General features: G+C 43.6%; 2 long non-coding RNA genes across 2 annotated transcripts in view; both read right to left on the reverse strand.

Moving 5' to 3' along the window:
* Nucleotides 1-3,760: 3,760 nt before the first annotated feature.
* Nucleotides 3,761-11,793, reverse strand: LOC141373552 (uncharacterized). Its single transcript, XR_012379634.1, has 3 exons — nt 9,771-11,793; nt 8,656-8,756; nt 3,761-6,072 (listed from the first exon to the last, which is right to left on the reverse strand). It is a non-coding gene; the product is annotated as an uncharacterized lncRNA (long non-coding RNA).
* The window catches only part of LOC141373553 (uncharacterized), an 8,304-nt gene continuing 2,398 nt past the window's right edge, over nt 11,789-17,694 (reverse strand). Inside the window, exon 3 of the long non-coding RNA XR_012379635.1 lies at nt 11,789-11,884. This is a non-coding gene — a long non-coding RNA (uncharacterized lncRNA). The remainder of the gene's footprint in view (nt 11,885-17,694) is intronic.

Consider the following 17,694-nt stretch of genomic DNA (forward strand, 5'->3'; position numbering starts at 1 on the left):
GAGAGCTGGGAGGGCTAAGGAAGGGAACCACTGTACTTTATAATAAGCATTTTAGTACTATGTTATTTTATTTTATTGTTTGGCAGAGCCCATCTTATTTTTGTATATATTTTTTGCAATTGTCTCTAAAGGCCTTTGATTTTTTGTTTTAAGATTTACTTATTGGGGTGCCTGGGTGGTGCAGTTGGTTAAGCAGCTGACTCTTGTTTCGGCTCAGAGCGGATCTCAGGGTTGTGAGATCAGGCCCCGCCTCGGTCTCTGTGCTCAGCCTGCAGTCTGCTTAAGTTTCTCTCTCCCTCTCCTTCTGCCCCTCCCCCTTGTGCGTGCTTTCTCTCTCTCTCTAATAAATAAATTAATAAATAAATCTTTTAAAAGAGACAGAGAGGGCAGGGGAAGGGGAGAGGGAGAAGGAGAGAGAGACTCTCAAGCAGACGGAGAAGGAGAGAGAGACTCTCAAGAAGACTCTGTGCTGAGCCCAATTCAGGGCTGGATCCCACCCACCACCCTGAGATCACAACCTGAGCTGAAATCAAGAGTCAGACACCTAACCAGGTGCCCCTCTAAAGGCCTTTAAAGATAACATTTGTAACTTGTTACAAATTTATAAATGCAAATTTATAAAATGCATTTATAATTGTTACAAATTTATAAATGCAAATTTATAAAATGCAAATAAGATACAAGATACAAGTTTATATCTAGTTTTTAGCTGGTTTTCTTTCAAGAACACTAATTCAAAAAGATATATGCATCCCTGTTTACTTGGCATTATTTACAATAGCCAAGTATCCATCAATAAATGAATGGGTATGAAGATGTGATACACACACACACACACACACACACACACACACACACACATGCATTGGAATATTATGCAGCCACACAAAAGGATGAGATCGTGCTATTTGTGACAACATAGATGGATCTCGAGGATATTATGCTAAGTGAAAAAAGTCCAACTAAGAAAGACAAATACCATATGATTTCACTCATACATGGAATATAAAAAAAAATGAACATATAAACAAACAAAAAGCAGAATCAGACCTATAAATACAGAGAACAAATTGACAGTTTGCCAGAGGAAGGGGCTGGGCAGAAAGAGTGAAGGAGAGTGAGGGATATGGGCTTTGAGTAACAGAATGAGTCAGGGGAAGAAAAGGCACAGCATAAGGAATGTAGTCAATGATACTGCAACAAGGTTGTATGGTGACAGATGGCAGTTACACTTGGGGTGAACAAAGCATAATGTAGAAACTTGTCAAATCACTATGTTATACATTGTAACTAATGTAACATTGTGTGTTAACTATGGTTAAAAATAAAAAATAAATGGTTTTCTTTGTGTTTACATAGGCTTTACGGGAATCCATTTTGATGGCTTTATAATATTTTATCAGGTGGATAAACCATAATTTACTAACTGTTCTAGTATTTTTACTACTATAAATAACATTGCAACAAGCACCTTTTTTGCATTAAAGCCATTTTAAAAATTATTATTTTCTTAGGATGGAGTCTTAGGAATGGGTTTCTTAGATAAGAAAGCACAAACATTTTAATGCTTTTTGAAGAATATCTATTTACATTTACTATATATACATGTTATTTTCCAGAAAATTGGTATCACTTACCGTCAGAAGTATATTCTAATAACCAGCCGTTCCACATTCTTGCTAGCATTACATTTGTGTGTGTAGACGTAACAAGTCTATTATTTCATTTTTTATAACTATATGTATTATTAATTTTATAAAAATGCAATTAACTTAGAATGAAAGGGAAAGAGTAGTCAATAGTGTCAGATCTCTAGGAGTCTCAAGTAAGAAAAGGTTGGATTTAGCAACTCCCAACCTTTGGGAGATTCAGTGAGGTCTACAAGAGTAGGTTCAGTGGAGCAGTGGTGATGGGAAATAGAGGTGAAAAATGAGAAGGAGAGGCACCAAAAATAAATTATAGTTCACAAGAAGCAAGATTATAAAGTGAGGGAGAAAGATAGGGTGCTAGGTATAAAGAAGTGCTGAATTTATGTGCAACATGTCAAACCTCCAAAGCCAGACTGAAATCTTATCTATTCATCCATCCATCCATCCACCCATCCATCCACCCATCAACATCTGCCTTTGCTTCTGTCTCTCTCACTTTGTTTTCCTAATGATAATGTCAGGAATGATTTCAAAATGTCAGTTTCTTAAATACTGACTGGGTTCAGTATTCACTCGGGTACATTATCCAAATGTTCTCAAAGTATGATCCCTAGGGATTCCCAAGACCCTTTCAGAGGACCTGAATTCAAAATTAATTTCATAACAATATATCATTTGCTTGTTTCACTGTGTTGACATCTGGTGGGTGGCACACAATCAATGGAAGATGAACCCGCTGGAGCTTTAGCACAAATCAAAACAGTGGTCCTTAGGGTACTGAGCGCAACCAGTCATCCTGGTGTTCTTCACTATCACACATAAGCAGTTTAAAAATGCTAGTTTGGATTCAGAATGTTCATGATGAACAAAATGTTATTAATCTTGTTATGTTGACCTTTGAGACCACATTTTTTAAATACTCTGTGTAACAAAATGGGAAGTCCACATAAAGCACTTCTGCAGGGGCGCCTGGGTGGCTCAGTCATTAGGCGTCTACCTTCGGCTCAGGTCATGATCCCAGGGTCCTGGGATCGAGCCCCGCGTTGGGCTCCCTGCTCTGCGGGAAGCCTGCTTCTCCCTCTCCCACTCCCCCTGCTTGTGTTCCCTCTCTCGCTGCATCTCTCTCTCTGTCAAATAAATAAATAAAATCTTAAAAAAAAAAAAATAAAGCACTCTGCAATTGTCTAAGAACACAATTACTTTTTTTCACAGAACACCATTTTTACTTGAAAGAATCACTGACAGGCAAACATTAGGATTCAGATATAGGTATTTGGCATCATTTTCCTGAAATGAATGAAGTGAGCCTGTCCTAACTAGAGTATTTATTGCCAAGGATAAAATCTGAGATTTCAAGATTAAAATGAGAATTCTGGAAGACTTGTATCTATCACCATGAGCTTGACAGTAACAGAGAGTTTTCTGATGAAATTTGAGGTGAAATAGACAAATGTGTTTTTTTTATGCTGCATAATGTTGCCAATATTTGAATATCCACATAACTCAGTGAACCAGCATTTCCCAGATAACCAGGGCATAATGTTACAGAATCATGCACAGTAAAAGAGCCAATCAAAATACAAGGTAGACTAGTAATTTTTATTTTAACAGTTTGAAAGTTTATTGATATGGTTTCATATTCTACATTACAACTGACCTTTAAGGAATTACCACTTATTGGCGCATCTCGGTGGCTCAGTCAGTGAAGCATCTGTCTTCAGCTCAGGTCATGATCCTGGGGTCCTGGGATCGAGCCCCGCTTCGGGCTCCCTGCTCAATGGGGAGTCTGTTTCTCCCTCTCCCTCTGACCCTCCCCCACTCTCTCCCTCTCAAATAAATAAAATCTTAAAAAAAAAGGAATTACCACTTACTAGTTTTTTTATGTAGAATAAAAGAAAAATAGCCACAATTATCAAAAAGGTTATTAAAATACTCCCTTTTCCAACTATGTATCTGTGTGCAGCTCGATTTTCTTCAAACATTTCAACCAAAAGAACATATCACAACAGACTGAATCAGAAGCAGATGTGAGAGTCCAGCCAAACATTAAAAAGAGACTTTCAAAATATAAAACAATGCCATTCTTCTAATGGCTTTTTTTAAATTTTAGAAAATAGTTATTTTTCATAAAATTATGTTGTCTGTGTTAACATATGATGGACTTACTATTGTTATTTTAAAAATGAATTTATAAATATTTTTAAATTTTCTCAGTTTTAATTTGTAATATAGTAACTATCAATAGCTATAATCCAGATAAACAAAAGGTCTTTGGTGTCCCCAATACTTTATAAGAATATAAAGGGTTTTGAGACCAAAAAGTTTGAGAACCACTAACCTAAGCCTTCTAACCACCACAGTGGACAATGGTTACTGATATTCAAAATGAGGATTTTGAGGTACTAAGAGCTTCTTTCAGCAATTTTTTTAACAGAGAAGAAAATTAATTCAAAATTCATAATACTGTGGAGTTATACTGTTCTCATCCTAACTTCAGTTTAGATTATTGGCTAATTGGTGTTTGCCTGGACAAGAACCTTCTTGTCTGAATATGTTTCTTCATTTATAAAATGCAAATAAGATTTGCTTCCCAAGGAAGCCATAATTTCTTTACTCCAATGAAAGCAGAAGGCAATTATTCCCTGAAATATTTCTACCACAATTTAATTATTCATTTCCAATCCCTCAAGGCATTTCTTGTCTGCTAATATTGGTAATTATCTCCTTTAGCCAAATTCAATATGTGGTTTCTATTTTTAATTGCCCCAGGGTATTGCAAGGAATAATTGGTAAGTGTTGCCCACGAACCCTGAAGATGAAAAGTACTATGTAATTATCACCATGGGAAAATGACTTTCCCTGCACTTGGCTAAAATCATGACTTGGGCTTGTGGTATTAAATTTTAACCTTAAGGACTTCTGATATGAACATGCTAGCATAGGTTTAGCATCTTTCTATTGCTTCTCTTTTAAATGGTAGAAAAACATCAAGAAGGACATCCAAATCAGTGAACTCGGTGTTCAACAAAATTAAGAGCAGATATCAATAGCCTTCAAAATATGAATCAGGGCAATCTTCGGCATTTCTTGGCCTGTAGAAGCATTGCCCTCATCTCTGCCTTCACCTTCATGTGGCATTCTCCCGACATGTGTGTCGCTGTCCAAACTCCCCCTTTTATAAGGACACCGGGTCCTTTGGATTAGGGCCTATCCTAACAAGCTAATCTTATCTTAGCTAATGACATCTGCAATGACCCTATTTTCAAATAAGGTCACATTCTAAGATACTGGGGGTTAGGACTTCGACCTGTGAATTTGGGGGTGCACATTTCACCCCATAATACCATATATCCAAGAAGCGCTCCGTTGCTTCCCTCCCTCCAGAAGAGAGAGCCTTTAGGCAGGAACACCTGAAGGATGTGAGCCTCTCCCCACAAGTTGAATGACTGGGCTTTAAAGTAACTTGAAGTCATTCCTCTCTGTGTGGGTTTTTTTCATCAACTGGATACACAGCTACATCTGATTGACTTTTTTTTCAACTTTTAAGGGCTGTTTTTTCCTTTTGATTTACTTTTTCTTACAGTTAAGTAAAACCAACCTGTTTCCAAGGTCAAATCTACAAAACAAAATATATTCATGGGTATCCAGTTTTTATATCCCCTATATATTGTCCTCTCTCTTGGACATCACACCCTGGTAGTAAACACATATCGTTCATTCCGTTTTATAACTGCCCAGAGTCCTTTGTGCGGATGCGCCGTGGCTGACTCTCTTACTGATGGATTTTTGGATTCATTTCCAGTTTTCTTGCGGTTACAAATAGCACTACAGTCAATATTGTGGCATACATCTTTTGGTACTTTTGCCAGCACGTCTTTGAGTTTGCTCTTTTCACAAGTGTTGAAAAAATACGGCCTCATACTTGCCTGCTGGCTCTGTTCTCCCCTTCCGTTGGACCTCCTGCTTCCTCTGTTCCATTGTCCCTATGCCATTCAAGTTCGATAATATCCCAGTTCTCTTTAACATGGGGATTTGTCTTGGGAGAGATCATGGGTTGGTTGATTTTGAGAGTTCATAGTGCCTGCACCATCCCATCTTACCAGCCGCGTGTAGTTGCCCTTACTCACAAGCTGGAACCAGCAGAGCGCCCTCCCAGCAAGGGTGCTGCCCTCCAAGAGTGGCCGGCCGAGCTTCCTGTGAGCATCTGTTGGGGAAGGCAACTTCTCCAGCTTGCAGAGGCCCCAGCAGAATCCCACCTTCCCCGTGCCCTCCCCATCCCTGCATGGAAACCAGGATCAGCAGGTCTTGCTGCTTAGGATTTGTTCTACCTGCTTCTACGAAGTCCATAGGAACACCTTGTACCTAGTTGTGTTGATGATGCCGTCGGTCAGTTCTTTGGCTTTAATTACAACTTCACTCTTCACTAGAAGAAATGCAAATTAAAACCAAACCAAAAATATATAGGAAGTCTTTGCTTACTCTTTGTATATTCTTACACATTTTCTAAGAATTTAAAAATTATACCAAAATTAAGTTACCCCCAAAATTGAACTGAAATACATTTTTTACTTAATAGCTTGACAAAAATCCGAACGTTTGGTAATACACACTTTTGACATGGCTGTGGGAAGCCGGTCCCTCTCATAGGCTGTTAGTGGGAATATAAATCCGTGTAATCCTTGCAGAAGTCCATTTGACAAAATTCATCAAATTTCAAATGTCTTCATACCTCTTGGCCCAGCAACCCAACTTCCAGGAATTTATAGGACAGATGCATTTGCACATGTGTGAAATGGTGAATGAGCAATGTGATTCATCATAGTGGTGTTAGTGATAGCAAAAATTTGAGACCATCCAAACTAGTTTAGCCTGTCAGCAACAGGAACTGGTTTAATAAACAATCTGCACCCTTTTGATGGAAAGAATGAGAAGCTCTCTGTATAAACAGAAACAGTCAGATCTCTAAGACCTTAGAAAAAAGGTACAGAACAATGTACACGTGCCATTTTTGTAAACAAAAAACAAGGGGGGGGAGTAAAATATATATTCGTGTTTATGTATATTTGCATAAATATATTCTGGAAAAGACATACAAAACTAATAAGAAAGAACCTGGAAGGGGGTAGCATATGAGGGGTAAGAGTGGGAGGAAGACTTTTCACTGAGCACTGAGCAGGTTATGACTGTTGAATTATGCTCGTGTATTACTTAATCAAAAACATGAAAATACAAAAAGTTTGGAAGCTGATTTCATCAATGTATTTGTTAGCATCTGAGCCTAGAATAAGCTCAAGCACTGGACGTGATCTGGCTGCTTCCAAGTTCATCCAAGATGCAGATATAATGTCATAAAAGCTCAGTGTTGCAAAACTTGCATCATGGGAATGGAATCAGATTCCTCTGAGCTGTGATCGTGCAACCTTGGGGAGACTGATCAGCTACAGAAGCAGAGCCAGGTCTACCCACATGCACATCATTTGTTACCCTGAGGATAGTATGAAATCCCCGTTTTGGGGTGGAATGGACTGAAATAGACAGAATACAGAGAGAACAAGAGCCAGGCATGTCTCTGGAGAGCCAAAAAAAAAGGGGAAACTAATTTTCAGAGCAGCTTTCTGATAGAGTGGTGCCTTTGCCTTCATCATCCTTACTTCCCCGTGTGAATGTCACCATTAGCCTGGTGACAGGAAGTGGTCATGTGCCTGCGTCTGCCAGCCCTGCAAAGTGCCTGATTTGGTCTTTTGGTTCCGGTCATTACATCATTGTGATTATAACACCGCCTTTTTTCTCAGAACAATTTCAAATGTAATTATTTTATCAAGAAATATATTCGCATGGTTTGAAAATAAAATTTCCTTTAGCCTGTCCTCAGAGGATGAGCTTTCAAGTCTCCCCAAGTCTGTCCTGCTTTCTTCTTTCTTTTGGACACAGGGCAAGTGGTCATTGTCTCAGAAGGGGCCCTTCCCAGGGTGATCCAGAGCAGACAGACCCAATAGGGGAGAGCCTGCCTTTCCTGGAGACGCTGTTTCTATTGAGACAGTGAATCTGAACAATTCACACCAAGGTAATAGCAACTTTACCCTCTCCACTTCCCTATTGATGTTTCAAAAAAGGAAGATGGGAAGGGGCCCTCTGCCTATCACACTGGTGCCCTCCTTCATCTGTTGCTTCACCAGGCTGTTCCCAGGCTCCTACCCTCATTGACAAAAGCCCCAGCCAGTGACTGCCAGCAGGAGACAGGAAGAGGAGGCATATGGTCCTTGAACAGCTGTCTTCCCTGAGCCGCCCAGCCCCCTGGGATCTGCCCCCCTTTGAGGTCTTAGCCTGGACCGCTTCACTGCCCAGCTCCAGAGGGCACCACTCATGTGGCATTCCGTATGCACACCCAGGCTGGTTTTGTTCAGTATCTGTATGCATTTGTCTTACTACCTCCATGGGCCAGGACAGGTCTATCAATCTTTTTATATACCAAACCACCTAGCACGAAACGTGGCCCGATAAATGTTTGCTGATGGATGGACAATCCAGAAATGGGGTTATCGACCCTGAATCACAGATAAAAGGACTATTTAATCTGGCCAAAGCCTCTACATTAGAGCTCCGCGAACCTGATTCTGCCCAGCTTTGGCATCTGGTGCTAACATTAGCCATTTAGAAATGTGACATTTCACAACACAGGGCATCTCCAAGCAGCAGTGTGACATGACCCGCAGCAGCTTTCTGCCTCTGCTGCAAGCGTCAGTTTCCTCTTTTCTAGAAGGTTTCCATTCTGCACGGGGACTTGGGGAGCCACAGGGAGAACTGACACACTCTGCAGAACCCAGACTGCGGTTTGGATTAGTCACGGTCATAACTCCTGTTGACACGGTTATGGAGCAGCCAAGAAACCCCATTTCTCCCAGGGGCCCACAGTATTTCCCTGGGTGACTTTTTTGAAGCACGAGGCCTCAAAACCATACTCGAATACTTCTCCTTTAATGTAAGAGTTAGAGTAACTAAATTATACCTTATTGAGCCTTCTCCAACCTGCCTTCCTTCATCTGGCCACCAACACGCAGTGAGAACACTTCCAGGCCCTTCTACAGCATCACCTATGTGCTGGGCTGGCTGCTGGAAGTGAGTGAAAAATAGTGGGAGAAACGCACAAGCAAGATGCTGAATTGAGACTCAGGACTAGCATTTTCAGGCAGTAGTTTTTTGGCCGGCCTTGTGCTAATTATCTCTCTGTGCTCTATGGTGCCATTTGCAAGAGGCAGGAGAAAAACAAGAAGATGGTGCCCCATCCCGCCATCCAGAGGACACTTGCCCTGAGCCATGTGTCCCTTTGGGGGTGGGAACTGGGGAGCTGGGATGGGGGAGGCCTGCATGGAGCCACCCAGCCTGTCCCTGGTGCCCTTGACCTGGATGGCTGAGGTGGGGAGTCACCTGCAGACTCAGGACACAGGTGGTTATGTTTGTTCAGGGTAGAGACTGTGTTTGGGGCTGTTCCCATGACACAATCCTCAAGCCCTCTGGCTCTGAAACTAATTGTTCAGACTGATGAACTGATTCTGTTTTTCTTAGAACACCGAGCTCCAAATGCCTGAGGGCGAGAGGAGTCACTGTTAGCCTCTCTGGCGCCCTGGGAGGGCAGTGGGGAGGTGGGGGGGACCCAGCACCTTCCCAGGAGATATGGGCCTGGCTTCAGTTCCAGTCCCACCCTCAACTCACAGAGTGACCTAGAGGAACTCCCCTCCTGCTGGGCTTCAGGTTCCCCATAGGTGCAATGAGGGAACCCCAGGGTCCCTCTCAGCTCCGAGCTGCGAGAACCCGCTTGCCCTTCCTTCTCTATCAGGACTTCTTCCTTCCTTGCTTCCCCTCTGCCTTCTCCTTCTTTCCTCGTCCTTGCACATGGGAGACCTCAACTCTTGTTCTAGCTCGTCTGGGCTGTTTCACTGATCGGAGCCACAGTTTTCTCAAGGCACAAAGGGAGTGTTCAAACGAGAGTGTCTAAAGGCTCACCCAGCTCTGAGGCTCTCGTCTTCCTGGGATCCCAAGGTATCAAGTCCCATGCAGGCTGGGGCCCATCCTTTCACCCACCACAGGGGGACCCATCCCTCAGGGGTCCCAGCTGCCACTCACCTACTGGTCCTCCAGAATTCTCAGGAGCATTCCACGGACATGGCTTAGCCTGAGGCCAGCAGGCAGAATCTGTGGTATCGGCTTGATTGAGTCACAGTCTCCACTTATTCAAGCACCAATCCAGGTGTTGCAGTGAACTTATTTTCTAGGTATGATTACAGTCCATAACCAATTGACTTTACATAAGATAGATTATCCTAGCTAATCTGGGTGGGCCTGATTCAATCAGCTGAAGGGTCTTAAGAGCAGAGTCACAGATTCCCTGAGGAAGAAATTCTACCTGTGGACAGCAGCTTCCATCCATCCCCAGAGTTCTAGTCTGCCCTTCCTGGGGACCCTTCCTGGGGGCCTTTTCCTTTGCCCAGCCAGCCCCCACAATAACATCAGTCAATTCCTTGCAATAAATCACTTAATATATACTTACTCTGTTACTCTCTGGTTGAACCCTGATCAATATACAATCCTGTGCTACCTCTGGTCTGATGTGTAGTCTCCAGATTACTTCTGAGAAATATGCATCGAGGCCCTCTGTTTGTCTAGTCCAGGCCCTCATAACCTTGACAGTGCATGTCAAACAGTTTCTACTTGCGCAGCATAAATTTGCCCCTACTCTCAGGTACATTCCGGCCAGGATAAAATGAGACCTCTGAGCTCTTTTGCCTTTGGTGCCTCACAAGCACTTGATCTTGGGATTCTTTGTACATGTTGTTTACCGAATGTTGTTACTAATGGTAGACTCTTCCAAATACATCTTACTGAAAAGGAATATTCCACCACCCTCACCATTCAATTTAACAGCTCTTCTTGAACTTCCAAAATGCAGACAAGGCTGAGGAGCATAAGCAAGCATGTGAGTCCCCAGGGAATACAAGGATTCCCATGCCTGCAAGCTAAAGCAGTCCTGCAGATTGGGAGAGTCTACACAATTGTGGGTCTTAGCCAAGTGAAACCAAAGAACCCAGAGTCCTTCACCTTTTTGTTTTCAATATCTGAGCTTTCAAGCACCTCGCTCTTCATCCTGCAAACATGAACTGGCCAAACACTTGGACTATAATTTTTTTTAAAGTAATAAACAATGCAGTTTCCATTAACATTTATCCCTGGGTGAGCAGGGGTTGGGCAGGATGTGTTCTTCTTTTCTACAATCCATAAAATTGAGAATATTGTCCTCTGGAGTCCAAGAGAAACATAAAGAGGCAAGCAGATCCTTCTATCAGGGGTTGGAAAAATAGGACCAGGCTGGGCCATGGAATGGGGCTGGATGGGGGGCGGGGAGGCAGGTTGCACCAACAATGGGCACCAGTGGAAATTGCATAGAAGACAAGCAAAGTTTGCTGGAGTCTTCTGCTTCAGACAGTGCCAGGCGTTGGGGGTTCAGGGCTTGCTGAAGCACAGTAAACATGAGACTTTGAAAAGGCTCCTGGCCCTCTGGTGTTCACCCTCGAAGGGAGGCCCAACCAAGTAGTGTTGGCCCCTTCAGCTCTAACCCTCAGCAGGCAGCGGTGTTCTTCTCGCTTCCTGCCTGTGCTGACACACAAGAGGGCTGGCTGTGTCCTAACAGGAGCTTCCGATTGCTCACCCAGCATCTAGCCCTATATCTGGGGCAGCTGCCTGTCCAGGCCTGGCAGAGGGCATCTGCACAGGCTGCCAAGCAGTGAGGAGTGCCCTGGCCTCTCGCAGGCTGCACTGGGTCACTGACTCATCCTTCTCCGCCCACAGCTTGGAACCAGGCAAGGAGAGTTCAGCTCAGAGCAAGGAAGGGCATCACCCTCGGACATCCTCAGCCTCTGCCCTCAAGGCTGGCAGTGCGTTCCTGCTCTGGAGACTCTGCAGATGCGCTCAGCGTTGCCTGCTCTGCAGGTCCCAGGGACCACGGCTGGTGTATCTGGGGAACTGATGGTTTGGTATGATGCGGCTTACCTCGCCTTTGGGGTGTGATGGGAGATGAGGCTGAAGAGCCGTGTGGGGGCTAAGCAGCATACTCACAACATAAATTTGTAAGCACGGTAATAGTTTGGAAAAATATTAATGTGCTTTTCCCTTTTGCTGTTCTGGGTATATGACATGATCCGATTGTCCCGAGACATTCATTTACACGCAGGTGAAGATTTTTTCTAGAAAAAATATGGGAAAGAAGAAAGCATTAATATATACCTTTTGACACTTAAAATACAATGTTAGAGCTTTATATTAAAACACTATATATGTGAAGAGAGAAACAGAAACACAGTAACGGTACATATTCAAAGTTTACTATTTGATGAGTTTGGAGATATGTATACATCTGTGGAACAGTCATCACAATCAAGACAGTGAACAAATTCATCATCCCCACCTATTTTCTTTCCATCACAGAGGATTAATTTGTATCTTCTATAATTTTATATACATGGAATCATACAGTATTTACACATGTTTTGTCTACATAATTATTTTGGGACTCACCTCATGACCCACTACATGAATCAGTGGGCCATTCCTTTTTGCTGCTGAGGAATATTCCATTGTATGGATGTCCCACAATATGCTTATTTGCCCATTGATGGACATTTGGTCATTTCTCATTTTGGACTATTACAAATTAAGCTGCTGTGAACATTTGTGTACAAGTCTTTGTGTGGACGCATCCTTGCATTTGTCTAGGGCAAATTCCTAGGAAGAGAATGGCTGGATCATACCACTGGTATACTTTTATCTTCACAAGAAACTGCCAAACTCTCTTACTAAATACTGGCACCATTTTATACTCCCACCAGCAGGGTGTGAGAGTTCCAGTTGCTCCACATCCTCACCAACCCTTAATATGGCCAATCTTGGTAATTTTAGCCATTCTAGTGGGTTTATAGGGGCATCGCAGGATGCAGTTCCATAACGACTAACGACATTCACAATAATATTTGTAGCAAGGCATTACCCAAGCTACCCTGGCTACTGCTAGGGGAGAGGATTTTCTAAATTCCTATACACAGAAGTAAAATGCCATAGTGGTTACAACATGGGTATGGCATGTGCATAATGACATGCTTACAAGTATATTCATTGCAGCCTTGTTTGTAACAGCAAAGCAATGAAAAGCCTAAGTGTCCATTAATAGAGATTTGGTCAAACAGATTACCATATTGTATTTGTCTGGTTCTCCAGAGAAACAGAACCATAGGATGTGGGTTATATATAAAAAGAGATTTATTTTAAGGAGTTGGCTCATGTGATTGTGGAGGTTTGGTTAAGTCTAAAATCTGATGAAAGAGGCCAGCAGGTTGGAGACTCGGGAAAAAGTTGCGGTTCAAGTCCAAAGTCAGTCAGGCTGGAGACCCAGGAAGGAGCCAATTCACAGTTGTTTTTGGGTTTTGTTTAAGATTTTATTTATTTATTTATTTATTTGAGAGCGAGCGTGGGGGGAGGGGGGCACAAGCTGGGGGGGAGGGGTGCAGAGGGAGAGGGAGAAGTAGACTCCCCATTGAGCAGGGAGATGGATACAGGGCTGGACCCCAAGACCCTGGGATCATGACCTGAGCCAAAGGCAGACACTTAACCAACTGAGCCACCCAGGCACCCTGCCAATGTTGCAGTTTTAAGTTCAAAAGCAGCCTGCTTGCAGACTTCTCGCTTGCTCAGGGAAGGTCAGCTTTTTGTTCTTCTCAGGCCTTCAGCTGATTAGATAAGGCCCACCCACACAATGGAAGGGCAACCTGCTTACTCAAAGTATACCAATTTAAATGTAAACCGCATCCAAAAATAAATAATAAATAAATAAATAATAAAGGTAAATCTCATCCAAAAACACCCTCACAGAGACATCTAGAATAATAATGTCTGACCAAGTACCTGGGGCACCTACCCCATGGCCCAGCCAGGATGACACATAAAATTAACCATCAGAGGTATGGATGGGATACTATGCAGCCTATATATACATATAGTGCTATATGTCCTGAAATGAATACCTTCAAAATACATTAAGTGAAAAAAGCCAGATGCAGACAGCATGTAAAATACACTACCATCATAAAAATATTTTAAATAAGACATGGTTTTGATTGCAGACACATAGTATATCTCCTAAAGGACATGCCAGACATTGGTATGGAGAAGGAGGAAGTTGCCTCTGAAGAAGGGAACTGTGTGGTTGGGGAATAGGAAAGAAAGGAGATATATTTTTTATTTCACTCTCTTGCTTTTCGTATTTTTGAAATTTGATGGCATGTCCAGAAGAAGCCTTGGCTTTGGATCCCAGGTGCATGGATTAGAGATGTGTCTCAGCCTTTCCCCTTGAGGACTGCAGACATAGGGGTAGCCACTTTAGAGCAAAAGTGATGACAAGGGGGAGGGGCAGGGATGGAGGCCAGAGTGTGCTCCAGAGTGGCATGGACGGGGCCCAAGAGTGCAGCCCCCCCTCTTTGCTGCAGGGTGGATGGCGCAGGCCAGGGACCGGACGTCATGGCTGGAGCTTGGAAGGGCCTGTGAGAGCCAGGATGGGATTGAGTGGGCCAAGGAGCATCATGGCTCCACCAAGCAGTGTTTTTCGTTTTGCCGTGAAATCTGGCCTGCTCACTTCCCGATCTGAGGATGGGGGAGGATGGGACGGGAAAGATGACGTAGGTCCCATCAGCCTCTAGCCCCACCCAGAAGAAATCTCTTTCTGTTTACAGACTAGACTCTGCCCTGACATTTTAGGCTTACAAATCTCTGTAAAGAGAGCCCCTCCTCACAAGGGACCCTGCAGAGAAAATCCCTACACGGGGTGGATTGCTAAACTCTCTGCTTTTCCAGCTCTTAAAGATTTGGACTCCATAATAATAGGGCTTTGCTTCAAAGAAAAAAAAGAAAGCCAGCATGTGTTGCAAATTCATGATCAACATATGGTAGTAGTTAACAGCATGCTGTTGTTTGCTGTATGACTCCAAATTCCTCCAGCTTCCTTCCTCTTCCCCATGCTCCTACCTCCCGAGTCCTCTTCTCCCACATCCTCCAATTTTCCCCCAAACTCTAGGCTGACCTCGTTCCCTACTCCCCCACCTTGCCCTGACCACCCCACCCACTCCTTGTGGGAGGTTTTCCAAGCAGTGAACAGAGCCTCAGCCCCAACTGCCACTCACTTAGTCAACCCATGCGCACATTTTCAAACAGATCTTTGGGGTTTTGTTTGGTTGGTTGGTTGGTTGGTTGGAGTTTCTTGCTGAGAAGCAAGGGGAACACTTTAACAGATTTTTTTTTCTTCCTCTTGTTTCCCTTCTTTCCAGAAAATCAGGATTTCCTGGCTCAGGACTTAGCGAAGAAACAACTGCTAAGTCCCATTAAAATCAAAAGGAAAAAAAAAATTTTAAAGGACTCTGTCCCACTAGCCTAGCTGTTTTTAAAAAATGTAAGGATTTTTTTTTTCAGTATAAATTATAACTAAAATCTTGCTTATTTCTGGAACTCGTTTCAGCATATTTTTGCACGTTTTCGAGAAAAGGACAGCTCGTATCTTCACTGTCTTGCATCATCTGTGTCTGCCGCCACATGCTAAAAGACAAACATAACCAAGGCCTCTTAGAGTTTCCAAGATATAACACTGTCAGTGGTGGCCCATGTGACAGAACTGTGTCTCAGCTGGACAGCCCGCTACACCCCCTGCCAAAGCCTGTCCCCTGGAGGCAGAAATCCAGGGCCTGCCATACATTCCTGTCTGGTCTCCAAATCGGAACGAAGTTATTTACACCAAATGCTCAAGCCAAAGCCACTCCTTGGTGCATGATCCTGAGCCCCAGTGTCGGCTCATCTCCCACCTCCCTCCATCAGCACGCCCTCTGGGCCCTCCCTCCAGAGTATGTTTTCCCAGGGTCCGCTTCCCTCTGTCTCTACTGCCATAGCTCCAGTTGAGCTACCATCTTCGGTCACCTGGAGTACGCAATAGCTTCCCCTGTGGCAGAAAGATGTATTGAAAAGTTCTTTCTCTAAATCTCCATCCTTTGCTTCACTCCCTTGCCCCGCATTTCATTTTTCAAGCAGGTAGACAGACTTTATGATCCCAGGATCCTGGAAGTAGAGAAAGGCTGTGTCTGTATTTGTAGGAGCCTGGATCGGAGATGGCTTTTTTGCTACATGCCCTGGGGGCTGTTGGGAGAGAGGGTATGTCTGGACCCAGCAGTAGAGCCAGACCTGAGACTTTCCCAGAGTGGGAAAGGAGAGAGTTCTTTGTGGTTCCAGAGAGCCATGAGGAGCCCAGCCAAGGCTCCAGGGAAGGAAGGAACTAGATCAGACAGCTTAGCAGCCTGGGGTGCCAAGGAGGGGGACTCTACCCATGGCTGGGGCATAGAGTCACTGCGGGGACAACCCTTGTCTTGAACAGTCAGGGTACCTGCTTTAACCAAGTCAACTAGAGGCCCTTAGCCAGGCTTCTGAGTGCCTAACGATTTCCTTGTGGTCCTGAAAGGAGAAGGGGGTCTCAATAATGACCTTTCAGGAAGGAAGGGGCTTATGGCAGAATTAGGCTGAGCTACTAGAAATACAGCAATGTTTCTTGATGATCTGAATGTGGATCAAGATTCATACCTATGATACACTTAGGGTCGTCCCAGTTTGCTCCAGCCAGCAGGGTCTTTCAGGACTTGGGACTTTGAGGACTGAAAGGCAATCTGGGATGATATGTTCACCCTATCCAAAATTCCTTCTACAAAATGGTAAATTAAAAAAAAAATCAGGGACCCCTCGGTGGCTCGCTTGTTGAGCATCTGCCTTTGGCTCAGATCATGGTCCCAGGGTCCTGGGATGGAGCCCCACATCGGCTCCCTGCTCAGTGGGAAGCCTGCTTCTCCCTCTCCCACTCCCCCTGCTTGTGTTCCCTCTCTCACTGTGTCTCTCTCTGTCAAATAGATAAAATCTTTAAAAAAAATTAAAATTAAAATTAAAAAAATTTTTAAAAAGTCAGATCATGTTTCAAATCCAAATTCCTTACTGAGGCTTCCAAGCCTCTCATAACCTGAATCTCGCCTCCCTCCCTCTTCACCCCTTTCTGCTCTGGGACCACTCTGGGCCTCACCCCTGCCATCAGCCACCTTGCCTCCATTCTGCCCTCAGCTGGCCAGGCTTATCCCTGTCTCTCAATCTGGGTTCCTTCCCTCTTGTTCCTTCCACCTGGATTTCTTTACAGGACTTCCTCCTGAGCCTTCCCAAGACCACCACCCCCTTCCGCCATCTCACCCCATCCCCTTTAAGTAGCTTGCTCTACCCTGACCCCAGTCCCTCTCTCTAATATCATCCTCTTTAATGCACTCATGGTATTTATCACATGCAGAAGGTAGCATGGTGACACACTTTGACTATTGCCTGTCTCCCCCTTAACATGGAAGCTCCCAGACTCTGGCTCAGAGCTTTACGTAAAGCTCAATAAATGATTGTTTCCTGGTTGACTGCAATTTTTTTGCGATTTTAATTTTCTCTTTACTTTTTTTTATTTTACCAAAGAAAAACGGTGAATAAGCAGATTAAATTTTTTGAGACTGACACTTATTTTGGTAGGTCAGATGAAAACCTGTCATTCGCGCTGCTTAGTGTTGGGGATGATTAAAGTAAGTATTGTTTTGTCTTTCTTGACAAACATTATAGCCTAGTTCACTTTACTCCAATCCTCCTTTGGCATTTTCTTTCTAATCTCTATAAGGAAAGAACCCATCAGAGGTAAGGCAGGAGACAGGGAGAAAAACAGAACAATGGGGCAGATAGCACAAAGTAAGAGCATTAAAAAGAAGTCCATATGTATGAAATGTGCAATAAATTTGACTGTTCTTAATTTTTAATTTAAAAGATTATAAGGGGCATCTGGGGTGGCTCGGTCAGTTAAGCATCTGATTCTTGTTTAAGCTCAGCTCATGACCCCGGGGTCATGAGATTGATCCCTGCATCCGACTCCGCACTGGGCATGGAGCCTGCTTGGGATTCTCTC

This window comes from Callorhinus ursinus, unplaced genomic scaffold (genome assembly GCF_003265705.2).
Source record: "Callorhinus ursinus isolate GAN/ISIS: 27379988/994484 unplaced genomic scaffold, GSC_fseal_2.0 scaffold10, whole genome shotgun sequence".
Taxonomy (NCBI): Eukaryota; Metazoa; Chordata; class Mammalia; order Carnivora; family Otariidae; genus Callorhinus; species Callorhinus ursinus.